The sequence below is a fragment of the Marmota flaviventris genome, chromosome 12 (assembly GCF_047511675.1).
Source record: "Marmota flaviventris isolate mMarFla1 chromosome 12, mMarFla1.hap1, whole genome shotgun sequence".
NCBI classification, from domain to species: Eukaryota; Metazoa; Chordata; class Mammalia; order Rodentia; family Sciuridae; genus Marmota; species Marmota flaviventris.
The window spans coordinates 94680788-94702112 of NC_092509.1; the positions used below are offsets into that span (position 1 = coordinate 94680788).

At 43.6% G+C, this 21325-nt stretch overlaps 1 long non-coding RNA gene across 1 annotated transcript; it reads left to right on the forward strand.

Annotated features, from left to right (window-relative positions):
• Positions 1-10551: 10551 nt before the first annotated feature.
• Positions 10552-14780, forward strand: LOC139701420 (uncharacterized). Its single transcript, XR_011703998.1, has 4 exons — positions 10552-10617; positions 11936-12037; positions 12660-12680; positions 12758-14780. It is a non-coding gene; the product is annotated as an uncharacterized lncRNA (long non-coding RNA).
• Positions 14781-21325: the final 6545 nt, after the last annotated feature.

Here is a 21325-nt window from a genome sequence, read left to right on the forward strand (position 1 = left end):
CATACAAGGTAGTAGAGAAGAGGAGTAAGTAGTTAATGGTGTCAGGGCACTGCTGAAGCCTTCAGAGTGATTCCATAGCCCCCTAGATACCACAGAACTACTGGAAGCATCACTGCCCAAAGATATAGGCACCCAGCAGCTGCAGCCATTTACTCTCAGCATCTAAACTCTTTCTCACACCTCAAACCTATTTCATATATTTGTCTTAGAGCAACTTCTGTTTGTTTTCATCTGTACCTAACTAACTTCCTACTTTAAAGCCTTAAAAGCTACCAGGCAATTCAGAGGGCTATAAGTTAGGAGAAACCAAGCAATAGGTATTAGAAGTAGGTATAGCATAACTATTTTTAAAAATGAAAAAAAGGCGGGGGAGGTACTTTTTCATAGAGTTCTTAACTCATTTTTGATACTGAAGTTTTGGGGGAAATTCTGGAATTCAGTATTCTATATTCATAAGAATGGATGTGTTTAAAATCTGCCGCCTATCAGCCTTACTAAGGGAAGATAGTAAAAATACAGTGAGCAATACAGCATAGGGACTGGACCAATAGCTAGCAGCTGGAAACCTCTGGCTCAACTGATGCATCCTAGCTACATGCCAGCCTAGGCTGTAGTAGCCATGACAATGCCATCACTTGGGAAGAATTTAGATTAGTTGTGGGAAAAAACATAAATGCCAATTAGTACTTTTACTCAGATTTTTTTAGGTAAAGAGGTTCTTTACCTACCACTTCTTTCTACTTTAATATTAGTGATTTATTATTTTGCCATTTTTTGAAAAGGAAAAACAGCAAACATACCCTTTTTTGGTTGTTAGGTAACAGTTGCACAAGCTGAGTATGAGAACTCAAGGAAATCTCTTACTATACACAAGTGAAATCAATGTATAAACTGGTACAAATCAACCAATTCTTTTAAGCATTTAGTGGTTTCACCAGAGTCATAAGGGACACAGCAGAAGAGTAAGGTCTGGGTCTTTCTCACAAGTTGCTTTCAGCCTATTTGGGAAGTAAGATGTAGGTACTATTATGGTTTGGATCTAGAACATCCTCTCAAAGGCTCATGTACTTAAAGGCTTGGTCCCCAATGCAGCAGTGTCTAGAGGTGGACTTTTGGATCATGTGGACTTTAGCCTCACAGTGGGTTGATCTGTTTGACATCTTGGTGACTTGAATGGATTATTGGGAAATGAGACCCAGTTGGAGGAAGGTGGTCACTGGGGCCAAGCCCGGGGAGGGGGGCAGTTATCTTGTCCCTGCCTCCCCTTACCTCCTGTCCACTTCTGTCATAAAGCTGAGCCAACCATGGTCTTCATGAAACTTCTGAAACCATGAGCCAAAGTCTTCCCTCCTTTATATCGTTATTGTCAGGTATTTTGGTCACAGTGATGAAAAGGTGATTAATGTCCTGTAGTTTAACATTTGATTGTAAATGTAGTGTGGAGAGAACAGTGAGATCAGGGCAGACCATAGTGCAGTGAGACAGATCAATCTGAACTAGGCCTTGCAGGAGCAAAAGGACAAAAAAGTTGAAGTGACATAAACAATAAAAAGTTGAAATGGGTTTCATTGTCATTATTCTTGTGATTTTAATGTTTTTAAAAGGGAGTAAAATTCTAGATAAGGGGGTGTGTGTGTGTGTGTGTGTGTGTGTGTGTGTAAAATCTGCCTGAAGATCAGAAGGTTTGTAGGTACCAGAGCCAAGATTCCAACTCAAACCTGCTTGACTCCAAAGTTCTGTCACAATTCTTTCTCAAACCTGCTGCTTGGGGAATGAAAATCGTTCTAGGACAGATGAAGACTTGGGTTTTCTCTAGGAACACCACCCTCAGTACTGCTGAGAGGTAAATCAACTCAGGATCCCTTCATAGAGACAAAAGTTCACAGATGGAAAAGTCAGAAGAAAGATTTGGAGAAGCATTACCACAGCAGGCTCAGCAGCACCAGCACAACCTGCTCCTTAACTATGAGTAGTTTTACCTGCACGTTGGTGGTGATTCTTGTTTAAAAACAAAACAAAACAAAAAAACACAGAAGCACTGTACCACTGAGCTACACCCCCAGCCCCCTTTTATTTTATTTTGAGGTAGTGTGTCACTAAATTGCCCAGCCTGGCCTTGAGCTTGTGAACCTCCTGCCTTAGCCTTTCAAGTTGCTAGGATTGCAGGTTTGTGCCATTGTGCCTTACTAATGATTAGGCAGAATTAAGTCACAAAAGAAAATGATACTGATTTAACAGACCCAAACTTTTCAGTCCCTTTTTTCTAGGAATTCCATTTATTATGGATATTAACCTCTAACCTCATTTTAATAAATTCCCTGAATTGTTTTCAGAGATAATGTATTTTATTAGTAAACTTATTTTGATTAATTTTGTTATAACACCATTTAGCAAGAATCAGAGCTATAATTTCATGTAATTATCCAGACTCAAAAGATTATTAGTCATAACTGGAATTAAGATGCTTGGTTGAAATCCTAAAAATCAGTTTGGTCCACCTCACTTCAATAAACTTATATGGGGCTCCGTTTTGGAGGTCTTAAACTTCAAGTGGGAAGTTTTTCTCTGGAAGTTATTTTCTGGAGTGCCCTCCCATTCTAATTTCAAACCAGTTGACAATTAGAAGTTTTGCATGGGAAATCCCAGGAAATGTAAGATCTCTGAGATAACTCTGGACTGAAGGAAAACAGGATCCAAATCGTAGACCTGCATGGATATGAGACCAAAACAACATTCACCAGCACCAAAGAGCAAACGCTTCCATTCTTCGTGTTTCACTCCATTGCCTGCTGCCTTTGGTAGAGTTGGTATGAGATCCAACAAGTTTGAACTGGCTCTTGTCTATCTCTAGCTTTTCCACTTCTTGTTTTCAGTTGCCTCATATCTTTTCCTTTCCCTAATTCTATTCCCTATATTCCTTTTCTCTCTCCTCAGTCCATGCATCTGCTGCCTGCCTATGCTCTCTTTCCTCTCTACTTCCACAGTCTCATCTTTCCAATTAGTTTATGCTCAGGCCTAGGCACTTGGAGCCATTTTAGTAATTAAACGTGGTTGTTCAAGCAGGGTAGTTTAAGTGATGCCCTCCCACAATTCTCCAGCTGACTTAAAGTTTTTAAATTGCTTATTTCTAAACTGTAAATGCAGGGTTTTATTTTCATAGGTTGCCTTGGCCTGCAGTTGAATAAACAGCCTAAAATCCAAAATGGTCCAATTTTTAAATAAACTGGTATTTAAAATGTATCAGAGGGTACTTGACCTCTAGCCTCCATTTTAATAGATTCCTTGTTTCCTATGGCTTCAGAAACAATATATTTTAACAAACTGCTATTTCAATTAATTGTTACAAATCCATTTAGCAAGTACTAGAGCTATGATCTCATGTCATTAGCCATGCTGAAGAGATTATTAGCCGTAACTAAAATGTATTAGATTTACACATAACTTAACCCTACAGGCAAAATACTAGAAAGCACCAAAATGACTGGGGATGGGAAGATAGGCCCCAATTAAAAAACATTCAAGGGTCTCTGAACATTCTAGAAAGGGGTACTCTAAAGGCCCCTCTGTCCATGTGCCTACCATGGGTCTCCCCACCCCACTCCAGCCCAACATCCCTGATAGAATACAGGAAAACCCCCAAAGCTTCCTGTGGACTGCAGTGCAGTGTCTCGTGCCAGTCAAGGACAGAGGCCACCAGGGGAGCCCACAGAGGTCCAGCAGAGCCTCTTCCCCTAGGTGGTGCTGCTTCACCACATTAATGATCCAACCATGGGACACAACTTTTGCTTTGACATTTCTGTTTTCCTTTCATTTCCTTGGAAGTCTAAGGATAATAAATTATCTTTACTTACATCTCTTATTTCTCTGAAACAGCTCCCTCTAGTCCATATAGCTTGATACATGGCTAACCTGAATTCCACAGTCCAGGCTTCTAAGAAGCCCATATTTTCTGGCCTGGCATTTAGCTTTTGCTCTGTAGGGCTCAGCCTCCTGATCTTTCTACTAGACCCTGTAGCCCCCTTGAAGTCATAGTAACTATGTCTTACCTCTGATGTCCAGGCAATATCTATTGGTTGCAAACTGAGCCAAGTCGCCTGATACGTCCCCAAGTCATATGCAAGACTCCAGTTACCTGAAATACAACATACCAGAAGCACAAACTGAGAACTGTGCAAAGTAAAATAATCCTCATTGGATTCAAATCCCCCATACCCAACCAAGTTTAGCCACCAATTCATTGAATTTACTTCAATACAGACATTTTTAGCAGAGAATTTGTCAGAAGTAGGTAGACATCAGAGCCTCCCTGGGTAGCATGGATAGCCCTGCTGGTGCTCAGCTCTGCCAGAAGTCATCAGATAAAGGGGTCAGAATTTTAACTTACGTCTGGCTGACGGTAACTCCATGGAAATTTATATCGTACAGCATTTATTATTCTGTGGCTTCACCTTCTGAGATCGGAGATGTGTCCGTCCATCTCCTTAAAGATAAAAATCATTAAATAACATCCACAAAATTATATCACTTTTCTTGATTGTTCTTGGCTTTTTCTAATCATGTCAACCCTTAGGATAATGAACAACGTTACCATTGAATAACATTAGGCTTCCTTTGGTTTATCTCATAATTGAATCAAGATTCCAGAAGCAACTGTCACATTTTCTTCAATTTGATTACTGAATTAAAAGTCCATATCTTCACTGACCAATGGTCTTATATTTTTATTCATTTTAATTTTTATTTACTTCTTTTCAAGTAATTTGCTTGTATGGTTCAACACTCAAAAGGTAAAAGATGTACCGTGGTGTGGCAATTATCCCTTCCACCCTAGTTGCCTTTTTGGCAATCAACTAATATTACTAAATTCTTGGGCAACCTTCCAGATATAATATATGCACTTACAAATAAATACGTACATATTTCCGCCCTTTAGTTACATAAATTCTGCCATATTATATGCAGTGTTCTGTATCTTGCTTTTTTCATTAAATGTATATTTTGATGGTTCCCTAACAATATATAAAGAACTTTTTTTTAATTACCTGTTATTCTACTAAATAAGAAAATGTACCTGACCACTTACCTATCCATTTCTCTATTGATTTAAGTGGTTTCTGCTCTTTTGCAATTATCCTAATGCTACAGTGAATAATATTGTACACAAGTCATTTAACCTATGTTCAAGCCTATTTGTAGATAAATTCCTAAAAGTGAATTTTCAGATCAAAGAGTATGTGCATTAATATTCTGAGAGGTATTGCTAAATTGCCTTCCTTCGAAGTCATATCAGTGACAATTTCTCTAGCAATGTAGAAGAATGCTTATTTCCACCCCATTACCTACCCTGTGTATCATCAAACATTTTTTTTATCTTTGCTAACCTGATGAGTTTTTGAAACATTGTATCATGTATTTGCATTTCTCTATTTTTGTATTTTCTTTGCCCATTTGCTGGTCTTTTCCTTATTGTTTTGTAAGAACTCTTTTTTAATCATAGAAAAATAAGCCTTTTATTTGTGATAGAAATGTTGAATACTTTCTCAATTTGTGTTTTGATTTTATGATTTTAGTATGAAGGAAAACATATTTATTTTACCTTATTTTATTTATCTTTTCATATAGGACCTAGGGTTTGAGTGTTAGTGAGAAAAGTTTTCCCAGCTCAAAAATTAAAATTGCTGTTCCAAATTTAGGGATCCAAATAGTTTGTCCTGGGATTAAGTCCCATGTGACATCTAATTGATTAGTTTGTCTGCCTGTCTCAGGATTTTAGGGCATTTTCCTTAAGAAATACAGCTAAAGCTACCCAAAGTATTTCCAATGTGAAAATACACTTTCACTGTCATTCAATCAAATATTTACATGCCAGGGACTACTTACAATATTTAAGATATGCTCTTTATCTTGCAGGAGGTAGATTCTAGGAAAGAGATATAAAGGCAACAGCTAAAATTCACTAGGAAACACAGTATAATGGAGAATAGAATCAAGTCATGTGGAATAACAGAATTGAAGAGATTACTTCCCTCTAAATGTTAGGGGAAAGCTGTGAAAGCAGATCCATTTCTCTGGATATGAAAGTCTATATGAGAGTTTGACAACTAGAAGCAGAAATGGGATACTAAGAGGAGAGGAGAACATTATACCAGAGATTGCATAATTGGCCAGAATCCTGGTATTCATTCATTCACAGTATGGTACAGTTTAAAGGCTGGTTCCAAATTTTCTTGATCCTCAGATGAAAAGCAAAAGATTTCCTTGACTTGGATGTAATACCAGTGTTTATTCTAACCAGAGGGGAAACATCGGCCACCAAGATGCAGCCACTTAAGAATGACATGTTACAACTGTTGTTGGGACAGAAAGTATGTGGGCAACGTATCTGCTGGATAGTGACTCAGGAGTGCTGTGCTGAGTGGGCCCCATTGGGGCTCAGCGGGGAGGGGGACCATGATCATCGGGGATGTCTGCCATAGGTTTTAGAAGGGTAGGCTCACAGCACACCGGATCCTCCTGATCTAAATTATATCTAATACCTGAGTATCTGGCATTGACCTTTAACCTACAACCCCATCCCCAACGAAAACTCCCTCATGGCCAGGTCCAGGGAACATCATTCCTGCCACCTAGTTGTGCTTCAAACAGTACCTTCATATGGAAGCCTATGTCTACATGGCGCTCCCCAGAGCTGTACGTGACATTGACAAAAACTCTGCCCAACTTTTACATGAGAAATACTGAAAATTCATATCTACGTTTCTCTAAAGGTCTGTCCCGTTCCTGTTTCTTTCATCCCCCAGCCTCCTCTTCTTTACCAGACCCACCAGCAGCCCCTCGGTGTTCCACTTTGAAGTTCAGGCACCCAAACCAAACTGACTTCTCCACTTCCAAAGTCCCAGGGAAAGATTCCCACTGGTCCAACTTGAGTCTAGAACCAACATCCGGGCCAATCAACTGTAAGAAGTAGGCTGGAGTATACTTTACTAATACAGTGACTTAACTAAGGAGTTGGGGTATTGGGAAGAAAAGCTCCCAAAACGGAAGATTCTTATTATGTAAAAAAAAAAAAAAATTGCATTTCTATATTGGTTCTTCTAGGGCAACATCTATGTATTATTTATCTTTGGTCACTTTATAAAACCTTGCACATAATTGGGGCCACTCCTGTATTTACTGATTAAGACATCTTTTGGTGAGTGACCAAATAAATACAGATGTTATTGCCCCTCTGAATGAGGTTAGCTTGGAGACATGTATTACCTGGAGGAAAAAAAAAAAAAAAAAAAAAAAAAAAAAAATATATATATATATATATATATATATATATATATATATATATATATATATATATATGTATGTGTGTGTATATATATATATATAACCTGGTGATCAAGAATCTGGTATTTAACAAGATTTTTACCACTACAGGAAAAATTCCAGAGGGAGTCTCCTAAGACATGTGGTATAATAAAACAAATTATTACTTTGAAAAACAAACAGATTCAACAAGCTGTGTGGTCTCTGTCAAGTTACTTAGCCTTTCTGAGCCCATTTCTTCATCTGTAAAATGAATATAATATCATCTACAACATGAAGTTGTTAAGAGGCACAAATTAATAAGGAGTGTCAAGCTCCTGGAACACTTATTAGGTTTTTGAGAAATGTTAATAATATGTCCTTTAGGTACTAATTGATTGAGCTGGGTCTTAGCTGGAGTTAGCTCAATTTTTTTAGCCTTTAATTAATTAATTAATTTATATGTGGTGCCGAGAATTGGTGGCCTCACACATGCGAGGCAAGTGCTCTACCCCTGAGCCACAACCACAGCCCCAAGTTCTCAATTCTCCATCTTGCTTGTCTTCCTGTTACTCTGTTTGACCCTAACACTGCTGACCGTTTACAAGGGAGACTCCAAGAGGCCAGAAACTGTGTCTATATTAAGCTTACTCTTTTTAAAAGAATACTAAGCAGAAGGCTGCAAATGTAAACATGCTGCTTAATAACAGACACTGTATTACTGAAATAATTTCTTCACTGGTTTCTGATGCCCTCCAATTTACTCTCCACAGAGGGAGATTTTTTTTTTAAAATCAAAGATTTTTAAAATCATACTCTAAAGGCCTCAAAGACATCCCATTGCTCTTAGTATAAAGTCCAAACTCCTGTATTTTGCCATAAAACTCCACATAGATGGCCTCCATCTCCCAGCCTCACTGCCCATCCTTAAGCCCTGAGCCTCAGCCACAGTGACTTTCCCTGGCACATTCCTCCTGGCACTGGGCCTTTGCACATGCTGCTTCCTCTGCCAGGAATGCACTGGTCTTCCCCTTCCTAGTCATGTAACTAACCCTTCATTCGTTTTACTTTCTCAGGAAAACCATTCACAACCCCATCTGACATAAATCAGGTCCCCCTCCCAGCCTTGAGTAACTCAACCCTTTCTTGCATAGCACTCAGCATTATTTTACTTTGCTTGTATTTATATGATCATCTGATTATCTATGTCACTATTACATGGTCCACTGCATGAAAACAGGCACTGTATCTTTTCTCACTGCAGCTTGTCCCCATACCTAGCATCTAGTATGAGTTCCTGGTGTGTTACTAGACAAAGTAACCATTTTTAGTTACCCAATACATAGCAGGTTTGCAGAAAATATTTGATGAGAAAATGGACCTTAATCAATAAAAATGACCAAGAGGGTATGTTACCTATTGCCACATAACAAATTTCTCCAGAACCCCTGACCAGGGACGGGTGGAGCTGAGGACTTTAAAACAGAAACCTCGTAATTCCAGCAGCCGAGGAGGCTGAGGCAGGAGGATTGTGAGTTCACAGCCAGCCTCAGCAAAAGTGAGGCCCTAAGCAACTCAGTGAGACCCTGTCTCTAAATAAAATACAAAATAGGGCTGGGGATGTGGCTCAGTGGTCAAGTGCCCCTGAGTTCAATCCCTGGTACCCAAAAACAACAACAACAAAATCCAGAAACCCCTCTAAACAGCTGGCACCTGAAGACAGACTCTGTCTTGGACAAATATTGGCCATATTTGTCCCAGTTACAAAACTACACTCAATGATCTACATTTAGGAAAGGAAGAGTTTCCATGGTGACGATGGGGTGCACACACAGGTGAGAACTCACTGAGCTACACTTAATACGTGTGGGTTTTATCAAACGTAAATTTTACCTCCAAAGAGGAGAAGGAGAAAAGGAAGGAAGGAGGGAGGGAGGGAGAATGGAAAAGAAAGAAAAAAAGGAGGAGGAGGGCAGGGGACAGGGGTCGGGACCCCCACAGCGCATCCTGCCTGCTCCAGTCCTCGCACACCTCTCGCGGGGATGCTGAGGGAACGACAGATACCAAGTGAGCCACCGGGGGGCTAAGTCACCTGAGGGGCTCAGCTCAGTGTGCCCGTCATTGACGCTGGTGCACGCGATGGAGGCAGAGCAGAGAGAAGAGCTTCGCCAATACCACACTGCGCCTGTGGTGCTGGGAAGCAGGGATGGATGACCCAGCCCCACTCCTTCCCGTTTGCAAACTCTCCCCCTATTCCTGTGGAGAAGACGGCCATTTGTCCCAGAGGAAAATCGTCATGGTGGAATCAGAGAAGAGAGAGACAGGAAATGGTTGGCTTCTAAATCCCAAAGCCACGGTCCTTACATAACAGTGAACAGTAGGGTGGAGAAGGTGGGCAGACCAGTCTCCTCCACTGCTCACCATCTTCTCTCCTGGCTACAGCCCTGCCCCACCCTCCCCAGCCCTGAGAAGGTAAAGAAGGGGGAGAGCCCAGCTGGAGGAGAAGCAGGAGTCATGCTCCAAATGAGGGTCAAAGGAGGGGCACTGAGGTCATCCTGTCCCCAAAGTAGACTGCTTCAAATAGAAAAAAAAATGACACACTCCTGAGAAAAGTTGGGGGACTTTAGAGAAGGGCACCTTGAGTGAATTTAAACCTGAAAGGTCTGCATGTGCTTGGAACTGAATAAGATTGTGTTCTGCCTCCAGAAGAAACAGTTCACCAAAAATCGAGAGTTTTGAAGAATAAAGACTATTGAATGTCTTGGGCATTGCTGTGTCAGTGGGAAAATGCATATGTGCCACCAAAGGACAATCCTCTGAACTGCAATGTCTTTGCCTTCATTCTACATCAACTTGGTCGCGACAGCACATTTCCCAAGCCTAGACGTGACATATGTGTCCTTCCTGGTACAGTGAAAACAACAACTATGGTTCAGTGCAGCGCTCTAGAGATTTTTATCCAGGGTGTCAGCTTAGATACTAAGTGGGAAAATAAAGGACGTTTGATTTCCCTGCCACCCTTGCCAAAAAGATAGGATTCCCAGGCCCCTGTGCCCAGGCCTGCCAGACCAAATTAGGAAAAGCAAACCACATGACAATGCAGCTCATTCCACAGCCCTCTTTACTTTCTCATCCCTAAATGTGACTCAGGAGATACCCAGGAAGAGGGGGAGGGCCAGAGGGTTCCGTTTATCATTTAACAGGTCCTGCCTGATGGTCGCGATGGCTGGAGCAAAAAGTCAGGCTGTGAACAAGAACTTCCCCAGCCTTGATCGGCCACCAACGCGGGGCCCCTCCTCGCCTTCCTTGACCACCCCCCAGGTAGAAATGCTCCTCTTGTTCAGCATGGTGTCTTGCCTGGTGGGAGGTGGTTCTCTTCTAACAGCTGAGCTGGGGGATGCATTAGGCCAAAGTTATAGATCTCCCCCACTCCTCAGATTCTTGAGGAGCCAGTGGCCCACGACTCTGGGCTCAGAGTGGCTGTTGGCTGAACAAAGCATGGAGTAATCACTCAAGGGCAGAAACCCAACCTGGGTGACTCAGCAGTTGGGAAATTACTTCTAAAGCAACAGCAGCCATGATAACCAACTGAGTGCTGCTCAAGAGCTTGCAAACTGCCCCCCCCCCCCCAGCGGTCTGAGGCTTAAACAGGTGTTATAGCTTCACTGACCCTTAGAGAAGGCATAGAAAAATCTGATTGAAAACCTGGGGACTAAAGAGCACCAAAAAAGGAATTCCCTTGGTTCGAGGAAGAGATGGCCCTTCAGAACAGCCAATCTGTTGGAACACTTTAATTTGCCCAGAAGGCAGAATCACTTTGTATCTATTTGTGCAAAATCCTAAAAAAAATTAAGCACAAGGTAGTTACATCTTCTAAAAGTGGGGTTGAGGGCTCATGACCCAGAGTCTATTCCCAAATGCCCTGATATTGTTGCCTGATGGTTTTACCTGACCCCATCTATCATTTCAAATCACGTGAAAGTTTTTCAGGCCCCTGGCCCTGTCCTAGCCTGTGTGCAAGAGATCACTGGAGTATGCAAATTGAGACAATAAGTATTTGAGGACTTAACTAAGCTTGACATCAACTTTGGATTTCAGGTCTCCTTTTCCTGTTCTCACTTAGAACAATAGCAAGGACACAAGTGATAGGAAAATGATTACTGTATAGTTTGAGAGACAGTTGATTCAGAGATACACTGCTGTAACATTTTGCCCAAACAAAATAAAAGTGAACTGCTAGAACTTGAATTGCTGAATTCAGAGCATGAACATTTGACATTAAATAAAAAAAAAAAAGAGCCCATTTGGGAATCATTTTCCTGCAAATGAGTAGAAAGCATCTGATATCTAAAGGTACTTCATGGTTACCTGAATACATTTGGTGAGGGGTGTAACTGGGGATTGAACCCAGAGGTGTCCACCACTGAAATATACCTCAGGTAGTTTTCTATTTTATTTATTTTCAGGCAGGGCCTCGTCAAATTGCCGAGGCTGGCTTGAACTTGCAATCCTCTTACCTCAGCCTCTCAAGTCACTGGGATTACAGGGATGCACCACCACACACAGCCCTACTAAATACTTTTTTTTTTTTTCTCAGAACTCTTACCTTGAGGGAAAATATATATATATTTTTTTTAAGATCTGCAAAACGGCATTTTCCTCTTCATGGATCCTGCAGTACTCTTCCTCGGGTCTGGGAGTTCATCCCTGCTACGTTTCTGGGTCTCCAGCTGGTACCCAGGTATCTATCATCCCAGAAGCAAACTCCAGTTATACTTGAGGAGTCTCAGCTTGAGGCCTGAAAACAACTCAGCGGGAACACCAACCAGTGGCACAGGTTTTTCCTGAAAGTTTAAAGTGAAGGCCCCGGGGAGTAAGGGTTCACCTGCTCCCTCCTCAGGCAGAGAAAATCCGAGAAGTTAAAAGCTTGTCTCTGGGTGGCTTTGGTGAATGGCACTAACAGAGCTTTATCTGAGGTTCCACAGATAACTTCAGGAAAGCTAGGCGTCCCCAAGCCCCAGCCCAGCCAACAGGATAATTGACTTTCCTGCTTCCCTGTCTGTCAAAGTACCCCAGCCCACGTCTCTGAGAATTCTGGGAACCCTAGGGTGGCCCTGTGGGATTGAAGAAGGCACCTGGGCCCAGGGAGATGGCTCAGAGAAGGATGCAGTCCCAGGCCTCATTCCTTTAGCTAACATGAAGGCCAGGCCTGTGGGTCAGCTCCTTGGGAGACCAGAGGGCTGGAGCTGGGGGAAAAAAATACAGAACTGTGCCAGATACGCTAAATTCCAAATGTCTTGGGCATTTTTTTTTTAAAGTCTGGCTATTCTTACATTTATTTTTCTGTTTATTTACCTTTACAGAATCTCATTTGGGGTCATGAGGTAAGGACACGTTTCTAGTTTATTTAAACTTATAAAAAGTTACAAGACTGTGAATTCAAGCATATGGTTCCTTCAAGGTACGATGTTCTTGGCAGACCCTGGATGACAGCCCCTGACCTCTCCAGACTCTGGCCTCCTCTTCCTCAGCTGCTGAGATATGGCGCCCCTGCTGACCTCTGGAAGTGAGGCTTCTGTCCTTGGGTCAGCGGAAGGAGTTGCTGGGTCTATCAGGCCAGAGTTTTAGGACACCTCTCTAGGTCCCTAAGTAGGATAGTGCCATTCTTAAAAGAAATGTCCCTGTTTTTGTGCTTGTGTTTTGGGGGTTTTTTTGGCTTTGAGTTTTAAGGAGCGGGTACAGTTCACACCTGACACCCCTGTTTGAGCTGTTATTGTGAGTTGGTTGCTTGCCCCTCCTGCCCCCAGGGATTCTAAGCCTCTGGCAGCGGCAGCAATTAGATACACAATTGTCCTCAGGGTAAAGCTGGCAAATATGGCCGGAGGCTCACCTTTGGGGCCAAGATGGCAAACAGAGAGCACTGCTGGAAGGAGGGGCCATGGAAGGGATTCTCAGAACTCCTGCTCAGCTGGCTTCAGCCCCCTGTTCCTGAACTTTCTTTACCCGATAAAGTGGGCACCCGAGGTGACCCGTGCACCTCCCACCTTCCTACTTGGGGAGAGCCCTGCGGGTCGGTGGCGGGCTTCACTTCTCTTCCACGTTGGCAATTGCCTGTGAGGCACATCAGACATGCAAATCTGGGGCTCAGGAGGCAGGAAGCACGTGTGGACATGGTCTGTATCATTTCCCTTGGCCTTGGCCTTGCAGCTGGCCTCTGAAGGACTCCCCGAGGCCCTAGCCACTGGACAAGGACACTTCTCTGGGACCCCAGGCATTTGGTGAACGCTGTGAAAGTGAATTTGGGGGTTCAGCCTAATTCAGCTCTTCTCAGGAGGAAGGCAACTAAAGATAACAGAAAAGGAAGAAGAAAAACAAGTTTCATCAGTGGAATGGGGTTGCCACACACTGGCCAGAGTTTTAGAAAGACTCTTGAACCCGCACAGGGCCCAGCATGAGGAAGACACGGAGGCCAAGGGCAGAGGGCTGCGGACCCAGGGTCACCTGTCTTTCCCCTGTGCCTGTTCCACCTGCAGGAGCAGCAAACCTACTAAATGTGGGATTCACCTTCTGCCTTTTAAAGTACACTGGAAAGCAGCACCTTTTACGTAGCTGTAGCTCCATAGTCCTCACGGCCTGACTTCTGCCTCCTCCATCCACTGCCCCAGCTCTGCCAGTGACCTTGCCCTGGCCTTCAGGTCTCCCCTCCTCCTCGATCCCTGAAGAGCTGGTCTCCTGCCCTGGGTGACACTTCCTCACAGTCCCCACTGGCTCCTCTTTCCCAGAGCTCCACCCGCCTTGTTAGGATCTCCCCAAAGGGCCATGTCACCCAATCTCAGATTGATGCTCTGGGGACACAATATGGCCAGAAGCGTGATTTGAAGAGTTGTTGGTATAAAAGTGTGGGGATGAGATGACCTTTCATTCACTGAGGCCACCAGGAGGGTCACCAGCCCCCCCAGCTCAAGCTGGGAACCCCAAGGGCCTCCTCTCTCTCTCCGACTCCTCCTTTCCTTCTCCCTGTGCAGCTCCGGCTCTCCCTGGGCTTTAATCCTCTCTTCTTACAGCTGCCTAAGCATTATTTTTATTTTTTTTTTTTTTGCCGGAAATATTGCAAAAGCTTCTTCTTAATATGCCTCCTGACCCTGCTGGAAACCACAGCTCCGGGCTTTCAAACCCTTCACTGCCTGATCTTCCTTCCTGGACTTTGACCCAGTGGACAGGGACAGAGGGGAGAGCAAGACAGAGACAAGAGCTGTGGCTGTAAGGCACAGATGTCTCACCTGCTGCTCGTAAGCAGACAATCCAGAGAGGGAGAGACAGAAGAATGAGGAACTATGTTGAGTGAAAAATTACAATCGATGCTAAAGCCGTACAATGTTTTGTGTAAAAGGGGAACTTCCACAGCATTTAATGACCTTAGGTAGAGTGTCATGAATTTTATGGCTTTAATTGTACCACTGTGCAATAAAGTATTCTGCAAAGCCTTTGTGTGCCAGGAATTCTAAGGAGGAAATAGTCCCAGCCCTGGAGAGAAAACTGCCTGAGTGTGGACAGAGGTGGAATTGAGTGTCCACTAGCTGGCCCGGGAGGCGGTGCCAGCACACTGTGAGCCCTTGGCTCAACTCAGCCTGGCTGGAGTAGGAGGGTGGAATGTCAGAGGGAGGGTCAGCACCCCACGAAGCAAACAAAGACGGATTGTTCATCTTCCTGTCATGAATGCATTTCAGTCTCGCAAGTTGGGTATTGCTTTTATAACCAAGTTGCAGATGGTTAAACTGAGGCTCTTGAGAATAGAAGGGACTTGTGAATGTTTACCTCGGTAGTACAGGACAGAGCCAGGGTTTGAATCCAGGATTTGTGAGCCCGAAATCAATGCCTTCTGGGTCAAAATGCAGGACAAGAGGGGCACAGAAGGCTAAGTGTTCCATGGAGCACAGTGGTGTCCTATAAGCCACTGAGGCACCTCAAGACCCAGAGTCTGATCAGTAAGAGCTCCCTAGAAATCTCGGGGACCTTGGAACCAGGACCCCAGAGTGTCTCCCCTGGAGTGATGTTGGCAGTGTCCTCTGGGGAAGTCCTGAGAGACGCAGGACCAGGATAGATGAGTTAGCGGACGGGGCCCAGACCATAGTAGAAGTGACCACCTCAGCTGGGCCCGCGGGCAGCGCTCGGCTTAGCAGCTTTCAGGAACAACAGGAAACAGTCTGTGGAAGTGGCTGTGGGTGGGAGGAGACCATGTGGATCTGACTGTCACACACAGGACGAGTGGCAGATTTTCAGGGCCTCACGCAAAACGAAAACGTGGGCCTGTGATTCAGAATTATTAAGAATTTTAAGATGCTGACAGCAGAGAAATAAATCAAGCGTGGGGCCCTTCTAAGTGTGGGGCCCTGTGTGATTGCTCAGGTCACACACCCTAGCATGTGCTGTGTCTGCCTTATGAAGGTGCTTCAGAGCAAGGGTGTTGAAAGGGGAAGGATTCAGACTTCTCTCTTTCCCAAATTCCCTTGGAATAACTGGATTGCAAGAGACCGACCTTATCAAGTAGGTGCTCTGCTCAGGCACCTGGCTAATATTACTCTTTCTCAACACACCATGGAATAAAAGCGAGGCAGCAAGGGACCATCAGCCCCACAGCCAGCTGCAGGAAGTCAAGATTCAAACCCAGGACCCAGGAGACCCTCAAACCCTGCAGGAAAACCCAGCTTGTCGGAGCCTCTGTCAGGGAAGTTGATATTCTACATATCTTTAGTTGAATCCACCAAAGCAGTGCTTCTGCAGTAGGAATATATACCATCCATGGCTTGTGAATGATTTTAGGGAGTACGTGAGCAAATATATCTATTATAATGATTATTGTATTCTTTTAATTCATTTAGCTTTTGACACGTGATATTCCTTGTGGCTCAAGAATTAACAGTGCTATCACTGTTTAACCCTAACTCTGCCCATTAGAAACAACTTTTATTGGCTCATTGGCATTCTCAGAGAAGATTCTAAACACATACAAATATAGATCTCCAGCCCGTCCTCCTCTCTACATGTACCATTTGAAACACAATCCTCCACCTTGCTCTTTTCTTTTAGCCATTGTTCCTTATCAGTGAGTAGGACCCTTCCTCATTCTTCGTTCATGGGCTGTGTAGTTTTCCATTGTACAGAAGACAGGTCACTTCTTTTGTATCACAATAATGTTGCAATCAACAAATGTTCCTATCTATACATTACTTTATAACATTTGTGAACATATTCATAAGATATGTTCACAAATAAATAAATTCATAGAAGTAGAATAACTGGGTCAGAGGGTATGTTTCTTTTAATGCCTATTGGAAAAATCTGTAGTTAGCAACCAAGTTGACAATTTTGCAATTAATAATTTTTTTTTTATAATGAGGCTGTTTTTAAAGGGCAAACCAATGAAAGAAAAGAAAATTAGTAGCCAGGTCCCATCGTACCAGGAACCTGAGGCAGGAGGATTGCAAGTTTGAGGCCAGCCTCGGCAAAACTGCCAATCATCTGTCTCAAAATTTAAAAAAAGAAAAAAATCTAAAGGCTAGGGATGTAGCTCAGTGGTAGAGCACACTGGGGTTCAATCCCCAAGTTTAAAAAAAAAAAAAACCTAGCAACACTGGAGGTTTGCAAATAAGGCTAAAACTTATGAAAATCATATGTGGAAATATCAACTCAATTCAATTACCTGGTGATGAAGTCCAAGATGCTGGTGTCCTAAAGCCCAAAATGGAACCTAACCCCAGAGAAGGGGGCCTGACTCTAAAGAAAGCCCGGTACAAAGGCTTTGGACCCTTGACTCAGTTGGTGTTTGAAAGAGTCTTTCTGGCTTCTGAACACCCTTAGGATCAGCTGGGGCCTCTTTTGCAACCACACTGTAGTTTAACTTTGCCCTGTGCTGAACTCTTCTTTTCCCCCTCCTCAATCCGAATTACAACATAAATCATGTTGTTTAGATTTATTATCATTTTCCCTAACATTTTCTTATATGAATTTTTAAAGGGAGAAAAGTTGAAAACTCTTTACAGGGATTCTGTGTATCCACCACCAATATTTTACCCATCTATATTTTCCTATACTTGTTTACCATGTGTCTATTCATTTACCCATCTTAGATTTGCTATTAACATAGGAATATTTAATTTAAAATTGCCAATTGCCATAAAATGTAAAATTGCAATAAAACCTAAGGTAGGGGCTGGGGCTGGGTGGGGCTCAGTGGTAGAGAGCTTGCCTAGCATGTGTGAGGCCCTGGGTTCGATTCTCAGCACCACATATAAAACAAATAAATAAATAAAGGTCCATCAGTAACTAATAAAAATATTTTTTAAAAAACCTAAGGTAAAAAGAAGAAGAAGAGGAAGAGGAGGAGGAGGGGGGTGGGGGTGGGGGAGAATGCTCCAGCCCTGGCTGCTTTGGCATTCAACTGTGAGCTGAGAAGGACAGGGTTTGAAACAGGAGCATCGCAGACAGCGCCTTCCAGTCGGAACCAAGCGAGAGCAGCTGCCGTTCTCTGGACGTCACAAGCTGGGGAGTTGGTACCAGCCTCCTGCACTGGCCAGCACAGCGATTGCCAGGCCTCTGGTGGGTGGTTGAGTCAGGAGCCGGCTGCCACAAGAAGTGGTTGTGTTTACGTAACCGAAGGTTGCATTACCCACTTAGGGCGACCACAGGGCTCGGTTGACTCCTAGTGGGCTCGCGGTCCACTTAAATGGGCAGATCTTCTGCCAAAGCGCTGTTCCACCAGTCAGTCAAGTGGTCCCTGTCCCTTAGGAGGAGCTCTTTACTTTAATCCTCACCAAACTAGAACTTGGAATTTGTGTGAGTCGGGCAGTTTTTGAAATGATCCTGTTGTACACGTCAATGTTCTCACTCCAAGCTTTGGGTTATTTGTAAAATTGAACCCAGGTGGCTTATAAAAAGTCTAAAAGCAGAAGTGACATTAATATGAAGAAGACTCTGCAGGCATAATATTTAGACAACCAAACTGTAAAATATTTAGCCAACAAAATTTGTTAAATTGTCCTAAGGAATGCCTAGTCCAGATGTCTCACTGACATTTGCATAAGGTACTTTCCTGATCTACCTATTGGGAAAGTCCTCTCAAAAAAGGAAAAAAAAAAAAAAAAAAACAGTTTGTTTTGATCTGACTTGTTTTTATCAAACTTGCCAGGTCCTAAAGATGCCAGCTTTCTTTTTTTTGTTTCTAATACCTTTATTTAATAATCTACATTTTAGAATTCCTTCCAGGGGTCGGCTCATAAATCTTCGATGCTTCTAGAATTCACGGGTTTGGAAGAGTGGAGCCACGCTCGGCCCATGGCAGCTTCCCAGCCTCTATCCCAGCCTCCGGGTGCACAGTATGGGGGGGGGGGGGTTGGAGACCACACTTGCAAGTGCTCTTGGTTCCTGGGACTTAGTGAGTCTGCAATGTCTTTAAAGCAGCTAGCAGCTTTCTCACCACCCACCCTCTGCATCTCCAACTCCCTGCGTAACTTGGAAAGAAAATAAGAGCGAGGAGTTCTGCTTTTCTCTCTGACATCTGTTACCTGACACCATCTGCACCAAGCCAGTCCCTCCCTTCCTCTTCTGACTCTAAGAAGACCTTGGGTCATCCTACTTGTTTTTTCTTTTTTTTTTCCCCCTTATATTCTGCCTTTGATCTCTGCCAAGCACTTGGGTTTTTCCTTGGTCAGGAGCCACCTCTTCCATTATTTGTGCAAGCTTGGCTCCTTAGAGGGTTCCCTGGGGAACCCCACTGCCTCCCCCATTTCCTTCATCTTTGAGATTCCTAATATGTGGTTGTGTTTGCTCCTGAGAATCTCTCAACTCTTCAGCAAATCGATGGATCTGGACGCTTTGGCCGGGAGCTGACATCTACTTTCTTTTTCCTCTCTGTGTGCGGGGAGCAGGGGAAAGGTATACATCAACCCCCATCAGAGCAAACTTGATTGTACATTGAAATTTCTTGTAAGGGCCTAGGCTTGGGGCAGGAATTCAGATGGGTCTCAGGAAAGGCTGGACTCAGGAACTGCCTGCAAGTTCTCTGTCTCTTGTCCCTCCTCTCCCTGGCCACCTGCTTCAATCTCTTTTTGTAGACTGGCCACTTCTGCTTTCCCGGGCTTCAGGGCAGAACATAGTAGAAACCTCCTGAGTATATTATACCCGTCAGCCCTAAATCCTGACTCACAGGAGAGGAACCTCTTGGACATATAGTTTGTCAGGTGCCCACCGTGGTCCAACCAGCCAGGAATCATGATGGCCAGGTGGCCAAAAGCCCTGCCTTTCTCCTGCTGCGGCCCAGTGAGGCCATTGCTAGAGAAGGAGTGGGAGCCCTTCCGAATAGGCGACTACTCCTCCCTGGCGTTCATCATTCATGCAGCAAATGATGAGCCTGTGTCCTGACACTGCTTGGGGTTTTAGGGACATTTCAGGGAACGTGAACGAGAATCTATTCTGCTACATTTCTAACTCTGCTGCACACGAAGCTTCCGCACCCACAACACACCACACACACACACACACACACACACACACACACACGTCATAATTGAAATAGTGTCCCCTCCTGTGACATCAGGTAACTAACTGTGTGGCTTCAAGCTTCCTTCTCCTTAGAGGGCCCCTGGCTCCGAGCGCTCACCTGAGGGAGACATGGCAAACAAACACGCACAGGAACTATTTGGAGACCTGTGCCTTCCTGGAAAAAAAAGACCCAAGGAGTTTTAAGCAAGTCTAAGAGAGCTCCCCAGCTCGGGACGGGATTGCACTTAGTGCACCCGTATTCTCAAAAGAAGAGAGAACCACCAAGGCCAATTGTGTTCACCAAGAGAAAGTCACCCAAATGTCCAGGACTCAACTCAAGCCAGACCAGCCCTATTCTTTTCAGCTTTTTTAGATCAGCACGTATTTATTAAGACTTTGAGAGGAGACATTGGGCGATAGATTCTGTGGAAAATGTAAAAAATAGCACACTTCCTGTCTTCAGAAAAAATATAGCTAGCCAGACAGATGTGGTAGACAACAGCTTACCACAGATGTCGCAGGAAAAAAATTAGAGCACTTGTGCTTTGGGTTTGATCGTAGAAGATGACAAAAGAACTCAGAGAAAGGAAAATTACTGGGACTCTCTTAGGTCAGGAAGGGCTTCAGGTAGGAGGTAAGTCTAAATTGAGTTTTTTGTTTTATTTTTTGGAGGTACTGTACTGGTGATTGAACCCACTACCACTGAGCTACACTGAGCTACATTCCCAGACCTTTTCATTTTTTTATTTTGAGATGGGGTCTCACTAAATTGCTAAGGCTGGACTCGAACTTGCAATCCTCCTGCCTCAGCCTCCTCAATAGCTGAGATGACAGGAGTGCACCACCATGCCCAGCTTAAACTGAGCTTTGAAGGATGAACAGGATTCAGATGTATGGTGGAAAAGTGAAAGGAAAATTTTATGTTGAGGGTCCAGTGTTTTACTTGCCACAGTCAATGTGCAAAGTTTCTATTATTCACCAAACTTTTCCTTAGTGCCTCCCCCATGTAGGAGCAGGACATGGTATGCATGAGGAGTACCAAGTAAAGACGACCTTGGTCTCTAGGTGCTTAATAGGAGCATACGCCCTCATTTTGATTTAAAATGATAGACCTAGTACACGTAGCCAGGCAAATTAAAAGCACCTTCCACAAGGTACAGGTGGCCAACAAATATATGAAAATATTCGTCATCATAGCAATTAGGGAAATGAAAATCGAAACTACACTGAGATTTCATCTCCCACCAGTCAGAATGGCAGTCATCAAGAATACACATAATAATAAACACTGGAGAAGATGAGGAGAAAAAGGAACACTTTTACACTGTTGGTGGATTGTAAATTGGTCCAACCACTATGGAAATCAAAGAGCAGTGGCAGCTGTCTTGTGAGGTTCCTATGTCTATGGAGGTTCCTCAAAGACTAGGCGTGGAACCGTCATATGACCCGGCTATACCACTCCTCAGTATTTATCCTAAGGAATTAAAGTCAT